Source organism: Psammomys obesus, unplaced genomic scaffold (assembly GCF_907164565.1).
Source record: "Psammomys obesus unplaced genomic scaffold, mPsaObe1.curated_primary_1811, whole genome shotgun sequence".
NCBI lineage: Eukaryota > Metazoa > Chordata > Mammalia > Rodentia > Muridae > Psammomys > Psammomys obesus.
In genome coordinates this window covers 2,560,681-2,572,188 of record NW_026596443.1, presented here as the reverse complement: position 1 = coordinate 2,572,188, position 11,508 = coordinate 2,560,681, and the positions used below count along the sequence as shown (strand labels likewise).

Sequence of the window (11,508 nt, the reverse complement as noted above, 5' to 3'; positions counted from 1 at the left end):
GAAAGAGAAGGTGTGCAAGGTGACAAACGACTGGCCATTTAGAGAACAGGTTAGACTTGGGAAGGTGAATTCAAGAGGGTAGAAGCGTGTAGGATGTGCTGAGGCCTAAACACCCAGCAGATTAAATGCTTGCCCTCCTCTCTCAGGCCCAACCAAGATGGCGCACAGCATCAAAGCAGCGCCCTTGTCACGTGTGAACCCGGGCTGGGGAGCGCGCGGGTGTGGAGGCGTGGCCTAGGGAGAGACGTCCAGGCCCCGCCCTTGGGGGGTGGGGCCGGGGTATCCGCGGAGGAAGGGGGCGGGTCCTTGAGGCCGGGGTACTGGGCGGCGGAGGCTGCAGCTACCTTTGCGCGCTTGCCTCTAGGACGCCTCGCGCTGCCGAGGTCGGGGGCGGCGCCCTGCTGCCGCTGGGCCTTCGGCTATTCCACGCAGGTGAGCGACCACAGCCCACTCCACGGGGAACGACAACCCCTTTCCCCAGCTCCAGCACCCCTGAACAGTTTGACGAGGAGTCTCTTAGTTCGCCTTGGGAAACAACCTTTTCTGGTCTGGATGTGTCTCTGCGGGTCGCGGGTTTCGTCGCCCCTCGCCCTTGCTGTGCCCTGTGCCCTTGGGGATGAGGATGGGGTCGATGCCCATTTTGCAGGGAGGGCGTGGAGTTCTCCCTCAGCTGCATCTGCTCCCTGGGAGGGGGCATCCGGGCGGACTGCGCCCCCACATTCTCTCCAGGACAGTCGGAGCAAAAGCGCGTCTGGGCTTGGGGGCCAGCTCTGCTCCTTTGGGCAAGCGCTTATGAGAGGCTGAGGTCTTCGTTCTTCCTGGGGTCTTCATCCTTCCTGCGTGCCTCTTTAGGCCCTTGGTTACTGCATTCCTTGAACTGTCAGGATGTCAGGCCGTACCAGAGATGCCCCCATCTCCGCAGTGCTGGGGTGGTGGGGTGAAAGGAATGGCCAGCCGGAGGCCTGGTTGGGTGTGGGGATGAAGGTGGGCGCAGCACGGAAAGACGTTCTTAATAGGGGGATTCCTGAACTGGGGGTTGGGGGGTGGGGGTGGGATGAGGAGCTGGTTAGTGAACACAGTAGAGGTATTTGCCAGCATGGTTATTGAGGGTTTTATGGTGGGAAGGAAGGGAGGTCGGGCTGGAGGACTTGGAAATGTAGGTGGTTTCTTTGAGAAGGAGGAGGGATCTAGGACCAAGTGCCACTAGGTGCTGATGTCACCTTTGAAGAGAGATGTGTTGGAGAGGAGGAGAGTTGAGGCAGCTCCTCAGGACTTGTTTGTGGAGAGCAAGTGGTTAAGGGGGCTGTGCTTAGCTTGAAGAGTCCCTCCCGTTGTGAGCTTAAGGAGGCTTCTCCAGGAGCCAGGTTTCAGGGACTCCCTGCAGTCCTTTCCAGAGTTGTTGGAATTGGCTCTTAGTACTTTTTTCAATATTGAGTAAACATTTATTGGGCACCTACTACATGCCAGACGCCATGCTAGATACTTGGAACAGCTGAATGGTGTCAGAAGTAGGCATACATCTTCCTATATACAATTTAGTTACATTGCTAGTGGATTGTCAGAAAACCCCAAAAGACCCCAACCGATTTCAACGCACAGAATCCCCGCCACTGTTAACTGGCCAGATAGTCTTTAGTACAACTGACAGCTTGAATGATTTGCTTTGGCTATTTTCTTAGATTTTGTGCTAAGGTCTGAGGAGGCTTCCGGAGATAAATGATGTCTCAAAGTAATGAGATAAGGGATAGTACATTGGTTTTGGGGGTGGTGAGGGCCTAGATACGATGCAGTAGAGGCACCATCTCCAGGAAATGTGTGGGTATAGGGTGCTGGCAGGAGGAGAGTTCTCATCAGGAGGTGTTTGGGTCTGTGCTGCTGAGCATGTCATGATGTCAGTACATGAGCTCTGCCCCAGCAGCTGGCTTGTAATGGAAGGATTGGAGGAGTAGGTTAGGCAGCTAGGCTTGTGGGTCCCCTCTGAGTAATGAGTGAATTCTTAGACTTGGAAAGAGTTATGGGGGTTCGCTGGGGGTCCTTTTGGAGCCTCCGAGGATGGTAGGACTAGAGCTGGGGAGACAATGGGTGGTTGGGCTGGGATGATGATAAAGGGTTGAAGGCTGGGGAGGGCCAGGGAGCTGGTGCCAAAGGGGCTTTAAAATACAGGGAAGTTAATTGAGGCCTCCTTATGCTAGAAATACTCTCCCCTGGGCCTCCAAGAGCTGTATTGTGTAAGTCGGTGGAGGGTTTGCTCTATGAGCAACGTGTGTTGTGCTGACTGAGCAGTATTGTGTGAAGGTGTGTGTGTGTGTGTGTGTGTGTGTGCATGCATGGTGTGCATGTGTGTGCTTGTGCAAATGTTTGTGCTGGAAATGAGGAGTAAGAAAGACTGAGAGTAAAACCTGTCACAGTGTCTGGTTTCCACATAAGGAGTTGGAAGAAATGGAGGGAGGCATTGGGACGAGGGAGAGACAAGTGTGTATTGCAACCACATAAGTTACCATCTGTCCCCCTCTCTGGCCTGCTAGCTCACTGACCTATAATTAGCTCTGGAGGGCATGCGGTGCTGGCTCTCAGGAGTGTGGCACTTCGGGTGGCCACCAGAGTCAAGAACACTCAGAGGGGCTATGGCCCTATGGTGAGAGCCATACACACACACACACACACACACACACACACACACACACACACACTCAGAGGGGCTGTAGCCCTATGGTGAGAGCCATACACATACATACATGTATATACACACACACACATTTGCCCAGGACCACAACCCGTTTGAATTCTCCAGTCTGAGAAGGGCTCTGTACTGCTGAAGTGGGAACGGTCCTTAGGGACAAGAGAATGTCAATGAGATAGAGCTGGTGGGGAACAACAGTTGGACAAGGGGCTCTAAGAGAGGATTATATGAGACTTGAGGCCAGCAGACCCTGAGGCTCAGCTTTTGTCCACCCCTGGCTGCTGCCTCCTCACACAAGCATGACTGCAGCCTGGCTGAACACTCAGATTTCAGATGGGCTGAGGCTGTGTGGTTCTTCCTTCCCCTGTTTTCTGCTGTCCCAGAAGTCAGTTCTAGCACAGGGCAGCTGTGTGTCTGAGAGAGCTTCAGTTGCTCATACCCCAGGTGGTGCCGAGCACTGACCCCAGTCTAGACCAGAGGCTTATCAAATGCTGTTCTCAAACAAGTACAGGTATGTTTGTATTCTGAGACATCTGTGATGTGTCTTACAAGTTTTCTGTGTCTGTAATAGTACTCCTTAGTGAGTATTGAATTGAATTGACATGGTCTGTCTTCTGGTACCCTGGGTTTTATAAGGCAGGATCTCCTTGCAATTAAGATATTTAACCTGCAGCAGAGACTTGCCTGGGGACTCAGTACCATGTTATTACATTCTGTTGGGGGAATTGACTGTAGATAACATGAAAATCCCTAAGCAGACTTTTAGGGTTTAGGTTTATGACCTTGAATGATACTACAAATGTACAGATTTAGTATATCTTATCCATACATATTTTATTAATTATAGAAAAATATGTAACATATGTTGTTTGGCAGTTAAATAATTTTAAAAATTTAAATTTAATGTGTACGGGTGCTTTGTTTGTGAGTGTGACTGTGCACCATGTGTGTCCCTGGTGCCCACGGAAGCCAGAAGAGGGCACTGGATCCTCCAGAACTCTGGAGTTATAGACAGTGTTGTTAGCTGCCATGTAGATGCTAGAACTTGAACCTGGGTCCTCTGGAAGAGCAGTGAATGTTCTTAGCCACTGAGCCATCTCTCTACCCTCCTTCAAAATACACACACACACACACACACACACACACACACACACACACATACATACACACATACACACACACACACTTGAGACAAGGTCTCTTTTACATACCCGTGGCTGTCTGGATCTCACTACATAGACCAGGCTGATCTCAGACTCACAGAGATTAACCTGCCCCTGTCCCCTGAGCACTGGGATTAAAGGTATGTGCCACCATGCCCAGCTTTGAAGTAATTTTTTAATTGTCATATGAAGTAGTTGGTTTGCATTTGGAGGTCTTTGTTGCTATCTTGCCCAGCCAATGAGTTGATGTCTCACATATTATGAATATGTGTGTGTGTATGTTTAATAGGGTTTCATGTAGCACAGGCTGGCCTCAAACTTGCTATGTAGTTGAGGATGAACTTGAATACTCAAATGCTAGAATTACTGATGTGCAGTTCTCTGCATACTTGATGTGTCTCCACGGTCATTGTTTTTGGATAAATAATTGTCTTTTCAGGGGGAAAATAGGATTTCATTTACTTTAAGAAAATCTTCCAGAGAATGAGGGAAGTCCCCACCTAATGAGCTCCTTATTTCTGAGTAAGATGTGAAGGGGATCCATGATGGCAGATGTGCAGCTACAGGTAGGAGTGTGTGTAAGGGGGGTGGATTGGGTGGCAGGTGATAGGTACAATGGATTTGGTGGTTGCTTCAGAAGAATGCTTTTCCATGTTTGGCTTAGAAGAGTCAGGCTGAGTGGATAGCTGGGAAGCCTGGCTGTCTGAGATCGGCTAGGCCTGATCCCTACTAATTGATGTTCTAAGAGATGACATAGGGTGAAGCCAGCCTTCTCTCATGGACATAGAGACCTGCCTGGGCTTGGAGACCCTGCAGTGCATCCCGAATAGGCTGAGATAATCAAAGGGAGGGTTAGGCCCATTCCTATGACCTGAGCTTACACAAGACCAGTGTGGTGTGTCTAAATCTGTTGGTCTCATAAGGGGCAGAAACACCGGGAACAAGAGTTTTTAGTTCTTTCATCCCCACCCTTGTCTCCTTTCCTCTCAGGTAGCCTCACATAGGTTCACTTAGACTGTGTCATGACCAGCAGCGTACTTTTATGATCACACACATATGCATGAGCTTTCATGGCCCTACCGTGCTTTTAGAAGCATGTAAGACTTTTGGACGCCTAGATGCCTATGCCTGTCATTACCATACTTATTCTCATGACTATGCACATGCTCACATACCATCACATATAGTCATAAGCTCTGACACAGAATTATAACCACATGGTAATAACTTACTGTTTATGTTTATGACATGTTTATACACTCACTGTTTTTATTTTTATTTATTTATTTTTTTGAGGCAGGGTTTCTCTGTGAGGCAGGGTTTTTCTGTGTAACCTTGGCTGTTTGGGACTAACTTTGTAGACCATGCTGGCCTTGAACTCACAGCTCATTCACACATTCATTCACACATTCAGGCCCCAATTGTTATGACCATACTCTGATGTTTATGACATGTTTATATACCCACTGGTTTTCATGTACACTCTCAGGCCCCAATTGTCATGGCTACACTCTTACCACATTCTCATTCTCTTCCCTATCTCTTTCATGGCTACACATATATACCAAGCATTCTCATGACTATATGCTCACATATTTGACTGCATAAAGACATATGACATCCTCATTCTCACTTTCATAAAGATATGTACACACACACACACACACACACACACACACACATGCACACACACCTTTTACAGGGCTTGCATTTCTCAGTAGTTCATGACTCTGAGGCTTTATCCTGACACCTGTCAGCACTCTGACCAGGCTGTTTGTTGCCATGTGAGAGCTCCTTAGTCTCAGCACTGACTCACTAATGCAGTGGTTCTGAGCATTTATTTTTTTCCCATGCCAGAGATCCCTGTTGGACATTTGTCCTACACAGATCCCTGGCTTTGAAAGATTTTTATTTTCCAAATATACCATACACATTGCTTTGCTGCTTCCCTTTTGAAAACTATTTGAGAACACTTGTTTCAGTTGATGGCTCTGGTTAATATGAGATGCTTGGAATAATTGTTCTCAGTGATGAGAGATGGAGAAGCTGAGCATTGTCCTCAGTGTCTGCAAGATGTCTGGAGTGTGGAAAATGGTTGACAGACCACAGTGTTAGCTGTGACTGTCCCCGGTCTATTGTTCTGTTGAATTGATGTTCTGGCTCTCTGGCTGAAATTTTTTATTTTAGTAAAATGGGAGAATTGTATTAGTATCTTAAGCCAGGAACTGTTAAACCACATTTTAGACCAGCATCCCTTTAATACAAATGAAACCTTAATCAAGTGTCCTGTAAAATGGGCAGATTTGTAATCAATGAGATTGAAATAAGAAAAGGAGTTTTGTGGGCTGATGAAATGGCTTGGTACTTAAAGGTGCCTTCCATGAAGACTTCACAGCTTGAGACTGAGCCTCAGACCCCACAGTGGGAGAAGAGAACTGACTTCTGAGAGCTGCCTCTGATCTCCACAAGCATACCATGGCATATGCTCACCTGGCCTCACACACGAACAACAAATAGAATTTAAAAAGATCAATAAAGAAGAGATAGTTTAGAGCCCTTTAAGTTGGTCATACTGTTTCCACTCTGGCTATCCTTGAAAGTATACCTATAAAGCCAGCACTTGGGAGACAGAGACAGGTGGATCTCTGAGTTCGAGGAAAGAAAAGAAAGGAAGTACTATGTCAGAAAGTCCAGTTTGCAGCCTTTGGAGTTAGAGATGGAGTCATGGTCACTGGAACTGGTGTCACAGAAGAGAAACTGAACTGAGCGGTGTGTCCAGGATAGACCTGCTTTCTGCCAGTGTTCTAGTGTGATTGTCCGCAGTGCTTCCCTCCACTGTGGAGAACTTAGCTTGGTGGGTGCACTGTGTTCTCACAGAGGTGACATGAACTGTCTAGGGAAGAGGAAACCAATCGCTATTTTCCTAGGGAGTGACTGGAAGCCTGGAGTTCGGAGATTCTGACCCAGAGTGCTTGCTGGGTAAGCTAGTACCCCCTCCTGTGCACTCAAATGTTCCAGGTCTGAGGGGTGCTGAGGCTGATGCTGGAAGCTGTGGGTCTTATTTGACACCTTTCAGAACCCTTCTTGGCTGTTGTCTCTTGCGAGCCCCCTGACAACCTGTGAGCTCCCTGAGGTGTTGCGAGTTATGTCCTTCTTGTCAGATTTAGAAACCCAAAATGTAGAGACAAAATTTCACTGCTGGTCTTAACAGGAGGTGCAGCAAACTGGACCCCTTTGACGGGTTTGTGCCAGGCTGCTAGCAACTACCAAGTAAGTCTTTTCCAAGACTTTAATTCTCTGAGAATGGCTATTTGAAGTTAGATTTTGATTTTCTGACACTATTTGTGGTGGGTTCAATCTTGGGGGCTTCAAAAGATGTTGCTGCTGAGAATCAAAACAGAGTTTGTATTGCCAGGAAGTGATGTCTGCATTTCATGAATGGTGATTTACAGTTTTCTGTCAGCTGCCTGAAGTAGGGGCTGCTAGCTCTTACTCCCATCTCACAGAGGGAGACTGAAGCCCAGAGAGAACAAGTGTCTTTCCAGGGTCTCATGAACAGCCTTTAGAGAGAGGAGCGTTTCCAGGTTGCTGGTGAGGGGCTGTGGTTTTTAGAGGGCAAATTAAATGACCCTAATCCTGGGCCAGTATTTCCTCCTTGGAGTTTCTTGAAGTCTTATCAGGTATGAACTTCTAGAAATCACACATATGCTTGATTTCTTCCATGTGAAAACCTAGTATTAGGGCTTCCAAAGCTGTCTGGGTTGTTACGTAGGGTCTGCAGATCTAGATGATCTAAAGGAAGGCCAGTGCCAGAAAGAAGAATAAGTATAGGTCTGTAAAGAGCATCCCTCACTGTTGGGAGGGGATCAGACAAGGCTCTGTGGATGACCTGTGGGATGAGCTTGGGCAATCCAAGTTTCTTAGAGGACGCTGGCCAGGAAAGGTCTCAGGTGTGCTGAACTAGATAGATATCATCCTGGAGGAGGAGCAGCTTCTGGGTGAGGAGGAAGGGTGCTGAACACTCTGAGTGGAGGGGCAGTTGGTCATTGATGGAATTACAGGATGCCATGAGTCAGAAAAAAGTATGGGTGGGAGTGTGCAGGCGAGCTTGTGGTGGGTGACACAAGGGGAGGCTTATAAATCTCTGTGGAGCCAGCAAAGGCAGAAGGAAGTGATTTGGGTACGTGGATGAAGCTTTGGAGACAAATGACCACCTCAGTGAACATGATGGCACACACCCTCCCCAGGCTTGAGGAGAATATCAGAGGGAGGGCCCAAGCTAATTCTCACAGGCCATCATTGCCCTGGTAGGTGTGAGACAGGGCATTCTCAGGGAAGACAAGGTGCCCGAAAGACACTTACCCACTAATCCTGATTTTTCCTTTTACTGTGTATCTTCAGGAACTTGCTTATGTGACCACGAGTCCCAATTTTCATGTCTGGGACATGGGAAGAGCGATTTAAAGTTAGCACCATCCTAGCATGTGATAAATACTTATACATCATAGCGGCAACATCATCATTTTTCCGGGTCACCACCTCCATTCTTTAGACTCCCATCCTCCTTTAGTCTAGGGCATCTAAGACCCTCCTCTTGTTGACTTTAGAGGCTTCTACTCATGCTCCATCTTTGTCCAGCTCGTTGTGCACTTGGGCACTTCCAGTAGCTTTGCCGTGGCCCTGTGTCCTTTGCTGAGCTAGGCAAGTGGTGGGGGCTTGCCATCTGGTAGCCAGTAGGGAGCCACGGCAGTGTGAACATACAGCCAGCCAGAGCGTCAGACTGGAGTGTCCATCCCTCCTGTTTGTTAGGCGAAAATGGGGGTGACTTTGGGGAAGCCAAAGATGCCTCAGAGATTGCCTTTTATGTTTATACAGGCAGAGCCCTACTTTTCAGGCACCCCTCCCTTCATAACACACACTCACACCCACTCACTCACTCATGAGCCTTCTGCTGTTCACAGCCTGCCCCACACCCTTCCTGGCAAAGCCCCTTGCAAATGCTGGCTTTGGGGCCTGGCACTTTCGCCTCTGAATCAAGACCTGTGAGTTTGGGAGTTGCAGCTTCTGCTAAGCTGAGATGATAATTGCACTATTTAAAGCCGGCTGTGGAGCTGGAGAAGCCAGGTGTCCCCATGTGGCTAAAGCTGCTTCTGCTTACTTCCATGTGTAGTGGTTAGGGTGGATAGGAGGTCCTGCCCAGTTCTTGAGGGGTTTCTGCCTGGCACCTTTCTCTGGGGTCATCTTCAGCCAGCTCTATGTGCCATTTAGTCAGAGGAAGTGGAGTTGCCACCTGGCACCTGGTTTGCAGGGAGGCTGGGAAAAGGTTTTTGGCTGCAAAGTCAGTTTCTGAGTTGTCAGTATTGCCAAACGGATGGAGGGAAGCTGGGCTGGACCACACAGCCAGCACCTTACACTGTTATGCTTTTACCTGTGGACTCTAGCATCATTCTTAAAAGAAACCTTTCAGATGAGATGGGGTGTCATTATGTCCATGAACAGAAGGAGCTTTTTAAACACTACCCCCATGCTTTCCTTTGCCCAATATGAAGACAATTCCTTCTCTGCCATGATAGGGTGCTTTCTCTTCAAAGTCAGACAGAACTAGGCCTGTACTTCATCTTACAGCCCAGGCCTCTGGTGTGTTGCCATACCCAAGTTCACACAGTTGGACTCTGCTCAAATTGTACCCCAGATTTCCTAGGGCCTGGCTCTATACTCCTTCCTTTGTGCTGTAGTGCAGGCTCCCTGGGAATCCGGCGCTAAAGCCATCTGCAGGGTGCTGAGTTGCTGAGAATATTCTTCCTTCCCCCATTGCCTTTTCTCTCCGTCTTTTCCCTCTCCCCCCAACTCCCTCTAGTTAGTGCTAGGGCCTTGCACATAGTTGGTAAGCCCTGTGTCACTGAGTCACACCCCAAGCTCTATACTGCTCTTGTCCACAGGACTGCTTTTACACAAGGGGACTTGGCTCAGCCTTCTCTGTTCCAAGCTTAAAAAACAAACATCCCCTCAAAACAAACAAACAAACAAACTAAGAAAAAATAAAATGAAGTGGTTGTGTGGATCTAAGCCCTCTGATGATGAGTTTGGAGAGGGAAGGTGGGCACTGGGGCCTTCAGTCTCAGCCTGGAGCACTCAGGGAGGGTGGAGGGGCTCTGAAACCCTGGGCAGGGGAAATTGCTATTGTTGGCATCCTCTAGGGCAGTGGATCAGACTGGAGCTGCAGTCCATCTCCTGTGCTCCCAGCTGCTCTGACACAGGGCTTGAGGGAGGAGGGGCCACCTCACCACACGACTTTCCACCTTGGTCCATCTGGTGGAAAGGACCCCAAGAGACAAGATCATCTCTGTTTCTCCATCTGGGAGCTTGTGTGTATGTCCTAGGCCTAGGGCCTGTCTGCATCCTCGTCCTCCTGTGTGTGTGTTTGTGGTTGCTGGCTTGAGCTGTGGTGCCGTTGGAAATGACTGTGAGTCCTGGGGCTTTCCGGCTGCCTCCTCCTCACATGTCCCCCATTTTTGCTTGTTTTATCAGGACTGTTTCCCCTTGTTGGATTCAACCCTGTTGGAAAGCCTGTATCTGATCTCTCACTCACACTGAATCTTGACCCTTCCAAGCTGCCCACCTTCACCTGCTGAAGAATACACAGGCTGCCCAATGTCTTTAGAAAGGGGGTGGGTGGAGCAGGAAGGACAATGCCACTTACATAGGTCTCCAGAGTACCTACCATTGTGCTGGGAGCCTGATGTGGTTTCAGAGTTCTCCTCCAGTGGGCACCCTGAGATTTTCCCTCAGAGAACTTGATTGAAGCTAGCAGCCTACCCCTGGACAGGGAGGTTGAGCACTGATGGGGGCAGAGAAATTCCCAGCTGTGTCCCAACTACCATGTCCAGCCTCCCTCTGCTGTGACCGCTGGGCACAGGCTCCTGACCTGGCTGGTGACTTGTGGTAGCACCAGCAGTGGGTGATTACCTATGCCAAGGGGGTGGATTGTCAGCCACGAGTGGGCTGCCTCACACAGGGTCTCCCTCTGGAAGCACCCATTTCATTCCTATCCCCATATGGACCTGTGGCTTCTTTGTCATGTAGTCTCCAATAAAGAGGTGGAGGCTATGAAGCTACTAGTTTTGCGTGCATTCTCCTTGGCGGACTTCAGAAGTGGGCAGTGACAAGCCGGCCTCATCCCTGCATTATGGGCATCCTAGCAGGCCAGGGTTCTCTGCCTGCTCCACTGCCCAGCCTGTGCCTCTCAGCCATGTTAAGGGAGTCCAGCCCCTGTGGTCTCCCATGCACTAAGCCTTTTAACCCCTTCTGTGCCTGCCTTGGCTTGAATGTGGGAAAGAAGGCTGTGTGGGAGGACGGAGACCCCATTTCCTCTCCTCCCACCTTCAGGTCTCAGGAGGACTCTAGGCAGCCTACCGGCTGCTCCCCTGCCGCTGACTGAATCATTTCTATATTTGGCCAGCAAGCCACGTGGGTGGGGAACCACTGGGGCTGCACTTCTGACAGCTGCAAGGGGTGGGGGGCAGGGGCTGCAGACACTGGGGCTAGGCAGGAGGCATGTGCATTCTTTGGGAAAACTTAAAAAGGTGCCACCAAAGAGAGGAATCCCTGAAAGGGGGCATGTGCAAACACCCCCCTATCCTCTCTTCCTCCGGTTTCAGGGCTCCC

General features: G+C 49.3%; 1 protein-coding gene across 2 annotated transcripts in view; it reads left to right on the top strand.

Moving 5' to 3' along the window:
- The first annotated feature begins 318 nt into the window (after positions 1-318).
- Ppfia4 (PTPRF interacting protein alpha 4) overlaps positions 319-11,508 on the top strand; it is a 49,204-nt gene continuing 38,014 nt past the window's right edge. For both annotated transcript variants that reach the window (XR_008719074.1, XM_055598094.1), the window contains exon 1: positions 319-432. The gene's annotated coding sequence lies outside the window, so the exon portion shown is untranslated. The remainder of the gene's footprint in view (positions 433-11,508) is intronic.